The sequence below is a fragment of the Globicephala melas genome, chromosome 3 (assembly GCF_963455315.2).
Source record: "Globicephala melas chromosome 3, mGloMel1.2, whole genome shotgun sequence".
Lineage (NCBI taxonomy): Eukaryota > Metazoa > Chordata > Mammalia > Artiodactyla > Delphinidae > Globicephala > Globicephala melas.
Genome location: NC_083316.1, coordinates 75,895,975 through 75,913,568, shown reverse-complemented (window position 1 = coordinate 75,913,568; position 17,594 = coordinate 75,895,975). Strand labels below are relative to the sequence as shown.

The window sequence follows — 17,594 nt, the reverse complement described above, 5'->3', positions numbered from 1 at the left end:
GTATAAGAATTTGAGTGCTGGAAGCAAGCATTGGAAATGTCAAAACAATTCACAGTGATTAGTTAACTTCCCAAATGATTTTTTTCCTGACATATTCAATGCTGGAAGGAAAACGGAAACATACACGCACACACACTTTCTCCCTTCTACTGCTATTTCAAACATTTTTAAATTCATAGAGTTTTTATGTGAGATTTTTCTTCTGGACATCATTTAGTCATTAGCAACATCATCAAACATAAAGTAACAAAATCTCCTTTCTGCAAAAACACATATGTGCTTGTTTTTAATGTTGAATAACATGAGCATACACTTCTGGCAATAAATGATATGATTTATTGTTAAGGTCAGTTGTAGAGCTGTAGAGAGCTTGTATTTAAACTCAACATGCCAGCTCTGAATCATCATTTCTCTACTGATAAACGCTGAGCTGCCATCCATTTATGGCCACTTTCCCTTGCTTGTTGCTGCTTTATTATTAAAGCCACCTTAAAGGTCCATTCTGGTAGCAGGCGTTTCCCGAGAAATGTTAATAAGTGGAAACCCTTGGTGAAGTCTAGTACTTCGGTGCCCCTGCTTGAAGTCAACCTATATTTTTTTTTAGCCAGTTTGTTGATATTCTATACCACTAATCTCCCTTTTTGGTCATCTTTTAATAGAGAGGGTGTTAGGAGTGGCACATTGTTAGACGTTAGCACAACCTGGTTAACCAGTTCACCAAAACATAGACGTCAAGTAGAACATGCCAGGGTGGAAACAACCCCAGATCTCTGGAGTGGCATCTGTTGTTATCCAGTGTTTGGTTGTCTGAGATCAACACCCTGGTTCTAATGTATTTTCAGGTCTCGTTACCAAAGTTGATTGAAAGCGAGCGCTTAAATGACTGTGTGAATTTAACTGTATTCTTCTGTACAGGATGCCGACAAACAGTGTGTTTTCCATATGAAAGGATTGTGAGCTGATTTTCATAAATCCAGCCCTTTATTTGAGTGATATATAAGAAGGTTTTGCTTTTCTTCACTCATAACGCAATTGATAGTATAAAAATCATATCTGAACAAAAATAAAATTTCAAATGTAATAATTTACAATAGACTTTTAGGGACTTGCATCATAGAGAGAAGAATCTTAGAGTGGAAAGCTTATATTCTGGAAATACAAAGTTTTTAATATAAGAAATGAAAACATGAAAGGATCCTTCAAGTTTCTATTTACCAGTTTCCGTCTCTCGACTGGCTCTCGCAGTGGTAAATCTAAGTCTTGGCTATCAGATGTGTCTGAGTGGGAGAAGGGTAATTTCCTACTTAAAAAAATTCATTGGTTCCTCTATTTAAAGTTTGTGTATAGAGTCATGCGTAATGGAGTTTCATGAGAAAACAAGTGTGTTTTTTGCCATACGAGCAGGTACTGACCTCTAGCTCTCATTATTTCTCTGCTTTCTCATATGGTATAATAGTGGGGTCAGGTCAGTGGGTCCTCTTATAGGATAAAAGTAAAAAAGATTAATAAATGTGCCAAAGCCTCACTTTAATTGAACCTGAAGCATATGTTGCAAGTATGTAAAATACGTCCCAGATGTTTCACCAGGGCTAGTGTCTTGGCTTTCCCTGATTACCACAAGGCAGCTATTAGTCCTGTAACCTTTGGACTTGGGGGTAAATGGGGTATTACGTGGCACAGAATGAGAGCACCTGTTTTCCATTCAGCAAAGACCCCTGGCAGGCTTTGCCTAAGCCCATTCATATGTTTTCACTTAGCAGATTGTTGGGCGATTATGAAAAGTGTCTTTCTTTAGAGCCAGCATTGATATTAGTCACTCACAATGAAAGGACAAGTCATTGGCTACTTGACAAGGTCCGTGTGAGCAGAAACTGAAGTTGTTCACTTCTTTTGAGCTTGGAGTGTTTTCCCTCAACATAATTACATAGATGGCAATATATAGACACAGGTATAAGAAGTTGAAGCAAAGATGATAATTACTTAACAGAATAGTTTTGTAATAGCTTTTCTTTAGTACTGACTTTAGCACCTGGAAAGACTTTGGTTAAAGTTGGTAAAAACAAAGTCATGATTTACCTGGATTCCCAGATCTTGAAGTTTTTCCACATTATGGACTATGAGTATTTTTCGTAAGTTCTTCCTTTTTACTAAAACAGCTAATCGTTAATCAGGTGAGGGTTTGTGATGCTCAAACTTATCCTTTATTCTAAGAATCCATTGTCCACATTTGCTTAAATCTAAAATTAGGCGGCTTCTCTCTTAATCCAATTCCATGGTTTTCACAAAGGCAGAGAATATGGGTCTTAGTTATAAATCATTGACTTGTTAATATTTTCACTTATATCTGCATTATGTAGTAGCTCTAGGTTAAGCTGTGCTGGAGATGAAATTTTTCTTGAATTAAATGTTAGAAAGACATCATATTGCATTCTCATTTGCCTTTGTTGTAAAGCATTCTTTCAGCCATCAACCACAAAGTCACAGTTTGATCTGATTTTTTTACCTGACACCAAATTCTGCCTTTGTGGTTAATACAATATCTTTATAAATAAGGCTTATATAAATTACCTACGTGGAACTATCAACAAACCATATAATAGTGTTTTTCACCATGTTACATATAATAATACAGTGGTCAATCTGCATAATCTGGACATCTAATTACTGAAGATTAGCTTTTGTTTTGTAGCTTTAAAAGTTTAGGCATGCTTCCCATGTTGTGTCCTACCCTTATAATAGGATCCAGCTGCAGTATCAGGAAGCAGAAGATAGAATGCAGGTTTTCCTCAGGAAAAACATGGATCCAAATGCATGGCATTCTAGTAATGTTTATCGAAAAAGATATTAAAATGTTCAGACATTTATGCTTACATTGCTTCTCTTTTTTTTTCAGCCATTATGTCAAGCTTACTGTGTTTCAAGATAAGTAGCTACAATGAATGAAATATATCTCAGTTACGTCAGAACACAGATTATTTGCCTTACTTCTCAAGATCTGTATTTTCTGGTTTGATCCTCCAGCCCTAAACATGTATATAATATACCCAAGATGCATACATCTCTGCATCTCAAATTAACTGTGGGGGGGGGGAAGAAAGAGATAACTCTAATAAGTAAGTGGTATGAGAGGAGCTTTTAATCTGACAAAACAGTATTTTCTAGTTATAGTCAATGAAATAACTGCATGGTGGGGAAATGGATTAAAGCTTTGGAGAAAGGCAGGAAAGGAGGAGACAAAAAAAAAATCCTAACTTATCTTTAAGTGGAATACCATTGTATTAGCTTATTAGTATTTTATTTTTTATTTATTATTTTATTATTATTTATTTTAAAATTTTGTGGTTAGTATTTATTAGTAGTATTATTGGTGTCATTGCTGCATAACAAATTGCCACAAACTTAGAGGCTTTTCTAATTTTAAAATATTTATTTGCTAGGACTAGTAATAGTTCATTATAAAATATTAAAATAGGATTTCTTTTTTTCATATTTTAATTTTATTGGAGTATAGTTGATGTTCAATGTTGTGTTAGTTTCAGGTGGACAGCAAAGTGATTCAGTTATACATATACATATAGTCATTCTTTTTTAGATTCTTTTCTCATATAGGTTATCACAGAATATTGAGTAGACTTCCCTGTGCTATACAGTAGGTCCTTGTTGGTTAAATCTACCTTATATATAGTAGTGTGTGTATGTTCATCCCAAGCTCCTGATTTATCCCTCCCCCCCCTCGTTTCCCCTTTGGTAACTGTAAGTTTGTTTTTGGTATCTGTAAATCTATTTCTGTTGTGTAAATATGTTCATTTGTATCTTTTTAAATTAGATTCCACATATGAGTGATATCATATGCTAGTTCTCTTTCTCAGTCTGACTTTCTTCACTTAGTATGATAATGTCTAGTTCCATCCATGTTGCTGCAAATAGCATTATTTCATTCTTTTTTATGGCTGAGTAATAATATTCCATCGTATATATGTACCACATCGTCTTTATCCATTCCTCTGTTGATGGACATTTAGGTTGCTTCCATGTCTTGACTATTGTAAATAGCGCTGCAGTGAGCATTGGCGTGCGTGTATCCTTTCGGATTATGGTTTTGTCTGGATATATGCCCAGGAGTTGGATTGCCGGATCATATCGTAGTTCTATTTTAAGTTTTTTAAGGAACCTCCATAGTGTTCTCCATAGTGGCTGCACCAGTTTACATTCCCACCAACAGTGTAGGAGGGTCCCCTTTTCTCCACACCCGCTCCAGCATTTGTTATTTGTAGACTTTTTGATGATGGTCATTCTGACTGGTATGAGGTGATACTTCATTGTAGTTTTGACTTGCGTTTCTCTAATAATTAGTGATGTTGAGCATCTTTTCATGTGTTTTTTGGCCATCTCTATGTCTTCTTTGGAAAAATGTCTATTTAGATCTTCTGCCCATTTTTTGATTGGATTGTTTGTTTTTTTGACATAGAGCTGCATGAGCTGCTTGTATGTTTTGGAAATTAATCCCTTGTCAGTTGCTTCATTTGCAAATATTTTCTCCCATTTTGTGGGTTGTCTTTTCAGTTTGTTGATGGTTTCCTTTGCTCTGCAGAAGCTTTTAAGTTTAATTAGGTCCCATTTGTTTATTTTTGTTTTCATTTTCATTATTCTAGGAGGTGGATCAAAAAAGATATTATAGCGATTTATGTCAAAGAGTGTTCTGCCTATATTTTCCTCTAAGAGTTTTATAGTGGCTGACCTTACATTTAGGTCTTTGATCCACTTCGAGTTTATTTTTGCATATGGTGTTTGGGAATATTCTCATTTCATGCTTTTACATGTAGCTGTCCAGCTTTTCCTGTACCACTCATTGAATAGACTGTCTTTTCTTCATTGTATATTCTTGTCTCCCTTGTCGTAGAATAATTGACCATAGTGTGTGAGTTTATTTCTGGTTTAAAACCATACGCATTTATTAGCTCTCAGTTCAGTAGATCAGAAGTCCAGGTGTGGCTCAACTGGGTTCTCTGCTCAGTCTCACACTCAGGTATCAGTCAAGCTGAGTTCCTGTCTAGAGGCTCTGCAGAAAAATCCACTTTCAAGCTCATTTAGTTTGTTGGTAGAATGAAGTTCCTTGTAGTTGAAGGACTGAAGCCCTTGCTTTCTTGTTGGCTTTCTGCTCTTCGTCTCCACTTTCCATGGCCCCATCCATCTTTATATCCATCAGTGGAGAATCACCCCTGTCTCAAATCTCTTTCATACTTCAAATCTGTTTCTTCAGGAAGACCCCAGTTGTTTTAAGGGCTCGCCTGATTAGGTCAGGCCCACCAAAGATAATCTCCCTTCTTAAAGTGAACTGTGCCGTGTAACATAACCTAATCATAGGAATAACTATCCCATCATATTCCAAAATCCCCCTCACACACAAAGGCAGGGGATTATTCAGGACATATACACCAAGAGGTAGGAATCTTGGCAGCCATCTTAGAATTCTGCCTGATACAACCATCTAGTCCCACCCGTGCTCTAGAACAAAAATGGAACAGTCTTTCCATTTCTTGTTTTGCTAGACCCTGATATAACTATCCTAAAGTAAAGAAATTAGAAAAGCCTGCCTGACTAGACATGTCCTTTCAAACATTATAGGAAACATCTCATACCAGAGGTATAAACTGAGATATATTTTATAGGCTTAGTACATTATGTTCCACTTGCTTATTATCTAATTCACCTCTGCAGTGAGGGCAGTTGGGCATGCAGAAAGCCCGACGGGCTCTTTACCCTTGTTGCTTCCTTCTGGGGAGAAGAGCAAATAAGAATAAAATTGGCAAAAAGTGGGAAAGGGTCCATTCCTCCTATTGGGAACCTGTTGATGCCTGGGCCCACTGAGCAGACAGCCTACTGACCTCAAGTCAGTAGAAACAGTCTCTACTACATCTAGAATCATAGCAAAATTAAAACTGGTGGATACCCAGGACGGGCAAAAGAAGGCTGCCTTGCTGCCCCATGGCCTTCCGTCTCCTGGAAGGCAGGAGGCCTTCTGCCTGCACACACGCAGCTGACTCCCCCATTTGGCCTCTCAGGAGCTGCCTGTGCACAGCCCTTGGGCCAGAGCCCATCCAGCACACATGGCTGGCCCCTGGAGCCAGGCTCCGTAACACTGTGACCCTGACTGGGGCATCAGGGGATGTGTCCACAATGACTGAGGTTTGCTTGATAGGTGGCACGGACCAGAGTCCTTAGCAGGAGTCTAGGATTAGGGGCCTCTGGCACCAGGGGCACCAGGGGTTTCTCATCCCAGGGTCCCCTTATGGGCCAGTGGAACTTCTGCAATTCCATGATTCCTTTCTTTGAGCCCCTGACACTCAGCAGATGCCAGTCCACCCTCTCCCTGCCCCTTCTAGACCTCATTTTAAAATGAGGAAACCATAGTTCATACAACTTAAGTGAATTGCCAGAGGTGATATAGACAATAAGTGGCAGAGCCAGGGCTAAAACTCAGGTTTCTGAGTATAGAATCTTTATACTTCCTTAAGGTTTTCCACTAAAAAAAAAAAAAAAAAACAAGTAGATGCAAATTATCTCAGGGATGATCTTTAGTAGCACAATCAGAGAACATACTATCCAACCCAGCTAGGGGCTGTTTACATCTAGGTTTCCACTTCTTCTCACTTTCCTCTTATGCTTTCAGCTCTTTCCCATCATCCCAGCTAAGGAGCTATGTGGTAGGCAGAATAATAGCCCCTCAGAGAGGTCCTGTCCTAATCCCTAGAACCTGAGAATATGTTACACTACATGGCAAAGAGGCATTAGGTAGCAGATGGGGTGAAGGTTGCTAAACAGCTCATTTTACAATAGTGAGATTATCCTGGATTATCTGAGTGGGCCCAATATTACAAGTGTCCTTAAAAAGTGGAAGAGACCGGGCTTCCCTGGTGGCGCAGTGGTTGAGAGTCCGCCTGCCGATGCAGGGGACACAGGTTCGTGCCCTGGTCCGGGAAGATCCCACATGCCGCGGAGCGGCTGGGCCCGTGAGCCATGGCCGCTGAGCCTGCGCGTCCGGAACCTGTGCTCCGCAACGGGAGGGGCCACAACAGTGAGAGGCCTGCGTACTGCATAAAAAAAAAAAAAAAAAAAAAGTGGAAGAGACCATCAGAGTGTGCAGCAATGGCCAAAACCAATGCTCAGAACCTTCCCAGCAAGAAAGAAGAGCTGCTGAAACATCTGGACCACCTGAAAGTGGAGCTCTCCCAGGTGCACATCGCCAAAGTGACAGGTGGCATATGGTCCAAGCTCCCGGAGACCTGAGCTGTCTGCCAGTCTGTCACCCTTGTTCTCACCATCATTAACCAGATTCAGAAGGAGAACCTCAGAAAGTTCATAAGCCCCAGGATCTGCTGCCCAAAAAAGCATGTGCCCTGCACCGCAGGCTCAACAAGTACAAGTACAAGGAGAACCTGGAGATCAAGAAACAGCAGCTGAAGGAGCAGCCATAGAGGACCCACCGTGGGAACCCACAGTCAGGGCCAGAGCATTGGCATTAATAAAACACACACTGACTGGGGGCAGAGCAGGGAGGTGAGCAGCTGTACTGGCTTTGAAGGAAGAGGAAAGGGGCCATAAGCCAAGGAATGTGGGCAGCCTCTAGAAACTGGAAAGGCCCCTAGAGTTTCCAGAAAGAAATGCAGTCTTGTCCACGTCTTGACTTTAGGCCAGTGAGATCCATTTTCAACTTCTGAACTGCCAAATTGTAAGATAATAAGTTTGTGTTGTTTAAGCCTAGGTTTACGATAATTTGTTACAGCAGCAATAGGAACTAATACAGGCACCTTCCAACTGCATTTTCTATACTTCTCAAAAAAAATGCTGCATATTAAAGCACTAGATCTGAGTTCCTAATTTTTCCTTATTATCTTAGTCGTACTCTTCTGCAAAAATATAGCTCTACAGTTCTTCATTTAATATGGAAACTAAAAACAGAATCTAACAAAACAAATATTTTTATCCAAATTGCCTTAGTTTTTATTTCAGAAAAGTTTGTCCAAAAGGAGAGTGGGTTAGAGCCCATCTCTAGTGCAGTTGATTACTTTCCTGTTGAGGAACCTCTATTATTCATTGGTGAGTGGAGCACCAAGGCATGGTTAACTTCAGTTTTCAACAGAAGTTCACTTCCTCACAACTTTCGTTCCATTCCTTAAAATGTTTCACTCTGCAAAAAACCAGGGCAGACGGTCCTAGCCTTATTTAGGTCACAGACCTTTTCAGAATCTAAAGGCAGCTGTAGACATTCTCCCCAGAAGAAAACATATAAACACATATACAAATAACTTTTTTGTGCCATTTTTTTGCAATGGAAATTGAATTATTTTACAGAGACTATAACGTATCTTCCTAAAGTCTTATCTCTGTTGTTCTCACCACATTTTTCTTGACATTAATGCCTATTTTCCTCAAACACCTGAGATAAATGCAAATTTTTCAAGTAAAAATAAAGTTGAATTCAGCTCAAAAGTAAGCTTCTACAAGAAGGCTGATGTTTGGCTTTGATATTAAAATTACGGAGTGGTTTTTTTGACACAGCAATAGACTTATTATTTTTGACATCTGTTTGACTATGACTTTTCAGTTTCACAGCAATAAGTGCTTAAAATACTGATTTGGCAAAAGAAAACAGTAACAAACAAAATGGGAGCTGCTGTGGCTTTATTAGATGAGGGTTAGGCATAGTGAGATTCCTAGAGTTCTCCAAAATCCTTGTTGAGATCATGCTTTGAGAAGTCTGCATCATTAATGCTTTGTCATTTTTTTTTTTAAAGGATCAAGTATTCATGGTTGCATGTTAAGGTCATCAGAGGCAGGATTAGCTTTCAAAGGGTTATCTAAGGATTCCAGCTGTCTATGGGTTTCTACCTGTAAACAAATTGGGAAGCTTTGTCGCTCCTTGTTCCAGTTTGCAGAAGCCCTTCTCCAGCCTTGGAATGTTTAGGTAGCTGTCTGCCCGCCATGTGCCCCTCCAGAGTGGCTGTTGAGCTAAAAGAATTTAAATGAAAAGATTGATTACCTAGGTGATTTGGCAAGAATATCCATCAAGTAAAGCTAACTATGATTGGACCATTTCCTTTTGGGTTATTCTAATAGTTGGATTTCCTTTGCCTCAAAAAAGAGGAACTTTCATTTGAAGGTCAACCAAACATTCGAAGACAGGTCCTCTGGAAAGCTAATTAACTTCTGTATTGCAGAAATGAATTGACTCTTCTACTCCCATTTCTTGACAAAACTTCTTGAAATAGAAGTGTGTCAGCCCTGGCTCTCAGGAGGTTGACAACGTTCATAGAAATAGAGACAAGTTTTTCATGATCGCTGGCAGAGTCGTTGACACTGGCTGACACAACTGCATGTTGAGATGAGGAGAATGTTTCTTCACCAAAGCAGCAGAACCAGATGTGTTGCCAAGCATCACAGATGCTCCATCTGAGCGCAGAGTGCCAAGATTTTTATTCTGCCTGGAAGTTTGTTTGGCAAAGAAATTCTTCACCATGTTAAAGACGTTGACTCTGCAGGTTCTAAAAGGAGTTCACGAAGTAGGAATTCTTCCTCGATTGTGATAACTTGCCAACAGGAGTTGGCTATGCAAATGGAGGTATCTATTTTCTCTAAGTTACATGCAGAAAATGAAATATTAAAGAAAGGTCAGAAACTCTGTAGTGGTGACAGCATTTGATGAGAACACAACTTCAAGAGATGTGTGGCTTCACCACAATATTTCAGTGGCCTCTGGGTTATTTCTCTTGGTGATATGTTGAACTCAAAAAATGTTTTAATACAGGTGTTTTTTCTTGGGGAAAATCCAAAGCCAGGTAAACCTCCAGTCTGTAAAAATCAAGATATTTTTATATAAAGAAAAAGATCCACAAGGTCTAATAGATTTTTAGAGTACGCAGCCTAAGGTACTCATTCAATTTTAGTGGTTCCATGCTTCCATGGGCCAGAATCTTGTCCCACAAAAAATACTTCACTTTTTGTGTTTCATCACACTCCATAATTAGTGTAGAATTAATAGATATAAAAACTTCATGGTACTTTTTTTTTCTTTGAAATTTTCCAACTTTAGCTAGACTCAAAGTAAATGAAGATATATGGCTATAATCATGTTAGCAGGGTGTGTTTTCTTAGATTCCTGTCAACAGGAAACTATTCTAGAGGTCTTAACATGGTAGTGACAATGTCACCTGTCTCTTTACCTTCTGTAGCATCTATGGCAGATTGCCTTCTGTTCAAAATGTACTTTCCTGCCTACTGATCTCAGACTTGGCCACGTAACTCACTTTGGCTGACCCATGCCACTTCCCAACGTGAAGGCTCAAGAGCCATCCTTGGCTCTGCCAGTTCTCTTTGTTTCCCCCTGAAACACAGCTGGAGCTGTCCATGTAGGAGGTCTTCAGTCAGCCTGAGTTCTGGAATAAAGAGGACCTGGAGCCAACCCATGTGGACAGGTAACGTGAGCAAACAATAAGCCTTTGTTTTTATAGGCCTCTATGATTTTGAGGTCTTTTCTCACTGCAACATAATTAGGCTAGGCTGATAGATACAGCATTCTATGCCGTATCCTCTGCGTGAATCAATGTCCTGATATAATTTGACAAACGTTTTTTCAAAAGCAATCAAAGTCTCAGATAGGAAGTTTTAAAATGTTATTTTCTTCCTAAATTCACAAACATATTCCCACCCCTTGAAGCCCAATCTCAGGTATAGGTTGAACTATTTTGCCATTGTGTCCTTCTTATTGAAAACGGATACCTTTTTTTTTTTTTTTTTTAACCATAAACATATATTGAAGGACAAGTCACTGGGTAAACCAAGAGAAATATGACACAATATGGGCCTTTCAGGAGTCACTGTCTGATGGGGCCCTTGGTGATGTAAACTAATACTCGTAATATGGTGAGAAAAATGCTATAATAAAGTTGTGAACAGAATCTGGGTGAGAAAAACAGGAGGGTGACCATCTTCATAGGACTGTCTGCAAATGTTGCACGGAGAAAATGGCATTTGGTTTGGGTCTTGAAGGATGAATGAGGATGTATGAGGAAGTGTGGTGTGTAAAGTCAAGGAGTATGTGGGGTAGTGGGGGCAGAAGTGGAGGAAAATGACACTGGACAGGGAAATTTACGGTCGTGAAGGCTTTGGCATCATCTAAGGAATTTGAATTCTATTCTCCAACCAGTGAAGAATAAAAGGCAGTTCTAAAGTAGAGATTTGTCATGATGAAACTTGTACTTTACAAAGGAAATTTTGGCAATGGGGCAGAGGATGGCATGAAAAGAGATGAGACTTGAAGTGGGGAAATAGGCTAGAAAGTTCCACAGTTACTCCGGCCATCAATAATGGCATCTTACACCTAAATGGTAATAATGACAATAGAAAGAAACAAATTTGAGAGATATTTTTAATAATGACTGTAAGAAGATTATTGAAAATTTTTATGTTGGGTAGAGTAAGGGGAAATTGAGGGTTTTGGATGACTGGGAGATGCCTAGCTGAGGCATCCTTATATGTATGTAGCACTTCAGTGTTTCAAAGTGCTTTCCCTTCCTTACCTTATTTAATGTTCTCGATGACTCTGTGTATTGGCTTATCAAGGATCCTTCCCATGCTTCAGTATCAGGAAGATTAACTTGGCTAGTGAGGAAGCAGCTAGAAACCAGATAATGTGACTAAATTAGAGAAGTAGTTGAGCCTAGAAACCAGTTAACTTATCTAATAGAGAAGAAGCTAAGACTAGGAATTAAGTAACTTGTCTGACGATGAAGAAACTGAGATCGGAAAAGAAATCCTCTCATTAATTTTCCTTCCCAGCAAAGCCTGTTGACCCACCTAGAGATGACAGCTAGGTCACTTGGGATGCAATTCTGCAGAGCCAGAGCCCGTTCTGTCCAGTATAGACAGAGAAAGTGTCCTATATGCCTGCCCCAGTCCTCTTTTTTCCCTGCATTCTAGGTCTTGAGAGAGTGTTTGGAAGAATGATGGCAACAGGTCTACGAATAGTGCCTTTTTCCCATTCACCCATTCAGTGTGCTTCCAATAAGTAAACACAGATCCAATGTGGAAGCAAGAAGTATGAATGTAAAAGGAGACCAAATATTTCTGATGCCTCAAAAGTTGGTTCAGAGTAGAACATATATAGTAACCGTGCTTATTCTGGCCTTGATCTAAGAGTCATTAGGAAAATATGATGCTGGAGGAATATGGGTCAGTTGAGAAGCAGCTACTATTGTCACTATTTTTCTGATGAAGACAGAAACCTCTGAGGCATAAAGGAACTCACTAAAAGTCACAAAAGAAGTAAAACAACCAAACTTCAAACTCTAGTCTGTTGCCTCCAAAGCCTGCCATTTTTTGTATAACAGCCTTACCCAACCCCCAGAAAACAAAACTTAGTGACCTAAAGCAATAATTTTCCATTTCTCCACTATGCAGTGCATTGACTGGGCTCACCTGGGCAGTTCTTGCCTGAATCTCTCGTATGGTTCCAGCCAGATGTCTGGGGCTGTGGTCATCTAAAGGCTGGACATTCAAGGTGGCTCAGTCAGATGACTAGAGGTTGTTGCTGGTTTCTCCTAACATGGCAACTGGGTCCTGAGAGGGAGAATTCAAAATCGAGTGTTTCAAGAGGTCCAGGTGGAAGCTGCAAGAGTGCTTATGACCTAGCCTTGGAAGGTTCCAGAATGTCACTTCTGTCATATTCTATTAGTCAAGCAAGTCCCTAAAAGCAGCCCAGATTCAAGGAGAGGGGGAATTCGACTCTCCCTCTTCATCAGGAGTGTCAAGGTCATATTGCATAAGAACCTAAAGGGTAAGAGATGTTGTGTGGCCATCTTTCAAAAATTAAATCAGCCACAATTTCCAAAGAGCAAAAACTTCTAATAGATGTCCTGTAGCCTTCAGGAATATGGAGCCTATTACCAGGAGACTCTCTCCTAAGGTTTATCTGTCTAAGGTTTATCTGCACATAGTGCTGGATTAGGTTATCTCAAAAATAAACAAACAGAGCACTTTCAAATTGCCAGGTATATCCAAGTTTTATCATGCTATTTCTTTTTATTTCACTTTTGTTTTTGCTTTATGAAAGGAGAAGCAACAAAGGATTGACCAAATTGTCATTCTCAACTTCTCCACTGAAAACTTGAAGGGCTCCCTAAATCTCTCCTCTTTTGCTTTGCCCATAGACAAAGATGTAGTCTCCAAATTTCACCTTCTACCTAAGCTCTCCTTTGAAACTAATTGGGGGGTGGGGGTAGGAAGGAGTTGTAAAGAATCCTTTTTAAATTCCTGTTTAAGTTGTAATGGGCATTCATCGTCCTCCACCGATGGAGGACGAAATGCTAGTCCTGTGTTCTGGAAGTACTTATTTACTCTGCCTGGCTGCCAGAAATAAAAAGCCAAGTGAGGAAAAGAGGTGGTACAACACTTCCGACCTAAAACGTAAGAGTTTCTACTTTTTAGAAAATGTACTTGGAATTGCCAGCAGTTCACATCTGGTATTTTATTAATTTGTTCAAGGACATTTCTCATAGGATTTCAAAGATCACTTATATCTCTAAAAATTGTGCTGTAAGAACTCTGAGTAACTCGGTCAAGCCTCTTTTCCAGGATCTTTGAAGCTAATGTTTCTCTGCTGTAGTGAGGTGACATTTCGTGGATGTTAAAATCAACATTCAGCACGTTACGCACATGAATTCTGTTTCTTGGTTCTGGTTTCTTAGCCGAGTCTTCTGATCAGCAATGATTTTGGAATGGGGACAGTATCTGTATTCTTTGTGATTCCACACCTGAATATTTTGGAGACACACACGACAATATGATAAACGAATATACAGCTGTTGCAGTCTGATAATGTAAGATTTTATTGATTATCCAACAGAGTAACTACCCTGGGTATTAGATTTGCTTGTCTCAACCTTCAGTGCCTGGGGTACTTGAACAAGTTCTTTTCCATTGAGTTGACCTCAAAGTCACATAGTTTCTGAATCAAGGTGCTCGGATTTCATACTTTGGCAATTTCTTTCCTTTCTAATGGGGTATATTAGAGAAAATGTGTCACCTTTTGCACCATGTAATACCAAATCAGATCAGAATTCACGCACAATTATGTCAGTGGAAATCTAATAGTACAGGCTGGCTTATCTCTAGATAACACATGGAAAAATAAACTTCCACAACTGACAGATTTACTTGATTTTTTTTTCAGATAAGTTATTTGTAAGTAATCGAGCTAAAGAATGTAACTGGATTATTTTTCATACTATAAAAAAAAAAAGACCCTCAATGGTAAAATGGTTGCTAAGTATTCAAGCTCTGTCATTCTGCCTTTTTCTCCCCGCTTTCTCTTTGAAAAAGTTCCTGGATAATGAATGCAAGGAAAGAACGAAAAAAGAAAAAAAAAAGAGAGAGAGAGACATTTTGCATTAGCTATATTTATTAAGAGAACTAACAACTTTAGGCAAACAAAATTTACATAAAACACTTACGTGAAAATAACATTCGTTGATAGTTAATGGCATTTAAGTAACACAGGTTACGTGGTAGTCTACCTGGGAATGATATTAGGCTGTCTAAAAAGCATTCATCTGTGTTTCTCTTTTATAATCAGGAAAAGTCAAAGCCCATTACTAATCTGAAGTCTTCTTGAAACCAATTAAAATAATTTAGGATAAGTTGTACTGCAAATGTGCTTTTTAAGTGTTTTAGACTTAGGATGTCTTAGGGATGTTGTAACCCCTTTTAATGTTACTATTTATATATAACTACCATGTGTATAGTATTACACCTTTAATGCACTGTATTAGCTGTCACTTGAAATTAAGTGCAGGCGTGTTCTTTTTTGGCCTTCAGTTTCTCCTGCATTAAACGTTTAAATAATGATACTAGTAGTAAAAGGGTAGGTAGCATTCCCAGCGGAAACTCGCTTCTGCATCTGGTTGGGTTGTGTTCAAGTTTCTATGTGAAAGATACTGTAATATCAGAATCTCTTAGTGTTTACACACCTGGTATCCAGAACTCTACCTGATGTCTTTTCTCGGGAAATTAATGGAATCAAAGCTTATGGTAGGTACATTTGATAGATATGCCTTGTCTGTGGAAATCTGGCGATAATTCCATCAAAATTTGTCCCTAGCTGGTCATATATTTATACATTTTTGTATCTTTGTGGTTTTCTTCACCAACTCTGCTTGTATCAGTGCCTTCATTAGAAGGTCAGGTTTTGAGGATTTAGTAATTCACCTTGACACTGTACTAGAAGTTGAATGTGTCAAGCATGAGTTTTCTCCACTCTGCGTGAATTCTGTAGCATTAAAAAAGGCAAACCCGGGCTTCCCTAGTGGTGCAGTGGTTGAGTCCACCTGCCGATGCAGGGGACACGGGTTCGTGCCCCGGTCTGGGAAGATCCCACGTGCCGCGGAGCGGCTGCGCCCGTGAGCCATGGCCGCTGAGCCTGCGCGTCCGGGGCCTGCGTGTCCGGAGCCTGTGCTCCGCAACGGGAGAGGCCACAACAGTGAGAGGCCCGCGTACCGCAAAAAAAAAAAAAAAAAAAAAAAAAAAAAAAGAAAGGCAAACCCATAGCTAAAATATTTTATTGATACCTGTTTTTCATTTAGATGGGGAGAAGTAAATAGATGCTTATTGATTTCAGGTGTTTTTCTGTTTCTGTAAGTCATGTTTGCTTTTTATGGTATAAAGACATGATGTAGACTTTTCTCCATGATGATAAAATTGTGCATTTTCCAAACATGCAAAACAATTAGTTTTAATAAAAGAAACTATCCAGATGTGAGCCACTTGGAGGGGCTATAGCTTATACTAAAACAACTGATATGAAAATTTAAATTCCTTATATTTATTCGTAAATATTCCCCTCCCACAGTCTAATGCAAAGTGATACAACTTTCTGGGTGGGTCTTTTCCCATAACGGCAGGTAGAAAGAGTAATATATTAGAAAGAGATAAGTGTTTATCTTACAGGTTTTGACCAACTTTGTCACCTACGAGTACATTTGTATCTATTTACATACCCACAGCACAGAAATGAAGGTGAAATGTTTCTGATTAAGAAAAAGAAATCGAGATGGTATTTTTTCCTATTCAATATGAATGATATTCAGTGGTATTCAATATGAGTGATTTCATATTCAATTCATTCGTTCTTTCACATATTCATTATGAGTGCACTTAATTATTGGCACACCTGTGACAAATGTTTATTCCGTGCAATACATACTGACACATTTTAAGAAAAAAGTGCAGTGAGGGGCAATGAGGTTTCTTCCCCTTCATTCATCATCACCATCTGTTGCCTCCATTTACTGCCCGCTTTTGTTCAACCTTAATTCTTTCCTTTGTGGCTTCCATCTGTAACATTTGACTAAACTTGCTCCCTGAAGACATCAATAACCTCTCTTGGTCTTCCACTTTTTTAGTGCATTTATCCCAGTGCCCCCTTGACCACCATTTAATATCCCCTTCTATCCCTATCTCCCTGTGCATTCATGTTTTTTTACACTAACTCTTCAATTTTTGTCTTTTGTCTCCAATATTGGAATAGTCCCAAGTTTGTTCTTCCTTAGAGAACTGATCTGTGCCCACAATTTTAACTATCCCCAAGGAAGATAACAACAAAATGTTTACTTTCATTCATTTATTCATTCATCCATGCAACAAGTGTTAATCTACTTGGAATATTCAAAGCACCATGGTAGGTGCTCTGAGGGATACAAAGAGAAATGAGACCTAACTAATTCTTCTTCTCAAGGAGCTGAAAAATCTCTGGCTATGCCTTTTGTCCCAAGTCTGTTGTCTCTTTCTATCCTCTAGACATTGAAAGTTGTCCCATCATAACCCCAAACAGTGTATTTCAACCTGAACTTGTGTTCTTCCTCTAAAACTGGATTCCTTTCATAGCTGATGGATTTCTACCAGTAGCACAGTTATTTTACCGGCGAAGACTCAAAAACTCAAATCATCTTCGGTGGTTCTCTCTCTGTCTAATCCGTAATATAAGTTCTGTAGATTTTGTGTTTGTACTGCTCTTTATTTTGTACCTTCCTCTTAGATTCTCTTGATATGCTCTGCCTTGCTATCTACATGAAATGCCCTTTCTGCTTATTCAAGACCTGTCCATCCTTTAAGACTCAACTGGAATCTGCTTCTCCCACCCCAGCCAGTTACCTCTTTAGCCAATATTGAGCTCCACTTCAGAACATATAATAATATATTTGTTTTCCTCAGTTGACACTCATCTTTTTTGCCCTTCCTTTGTGTGTGTGTGTGTGTGTGTGTGTGTGTGTGTGTGTGTGTAATTATGTGCCAGGCACCATGCTGAGCATTATCTTCACATACATCCTCTCATTTCTTCCTCATGGAAAGTATTTAGTAAGTTCTATCATCTACATTTTACAGATGAGGAAAATGAACTCTGTTTGGCTAAGTGACTTATCCAAGGTCACAAAGAAAGGCTGAAATTAGGACCCAATTCTATCTAGACTTTAAAGCCCATGATTTAAACCACTATGCCACATTGCTTTATGACTTTTACATAGTATTTATTAACTCATGAACTT

General features: G+C 39.1%; 1 protein-coding gene across 16 annotated transcripts in view; it reads left to right on the top strand.

Moving 5' to 3' along the window:
* MCTP1 (multiple C2 and transmembrane domain containing 1) overlaps positions 1-17,594 on the top strand; it is a 541,550-nt gene that overhangs the window by 464,346 nt on the left and 59,610 nt on the right. For 2 of the 16 annotated variants that reach the window (XR_009563431.1, XR_009563430.1), the window contains exons 20-22: positions 2,894-2,954; positions 9,219-9,619; positions 10,230-10,472. The exons of 12 other annotated variants lie outside the window; for them this stretch is intronic. The gene's annotated coding sequence lies outside the window, so the exon portion shown is untranslated. Of the gene's footprint in view, positions 1-2,893; positions 2,955-9,218; positions 9,620-10,229; positions 10,473-13,742; positions 13,876-17,594 lie in introns of those variants that run through there. 2 more of the 16 variants (XR_009563433.2, XR_009563434.1) reach the window with 2 other exon arrangements.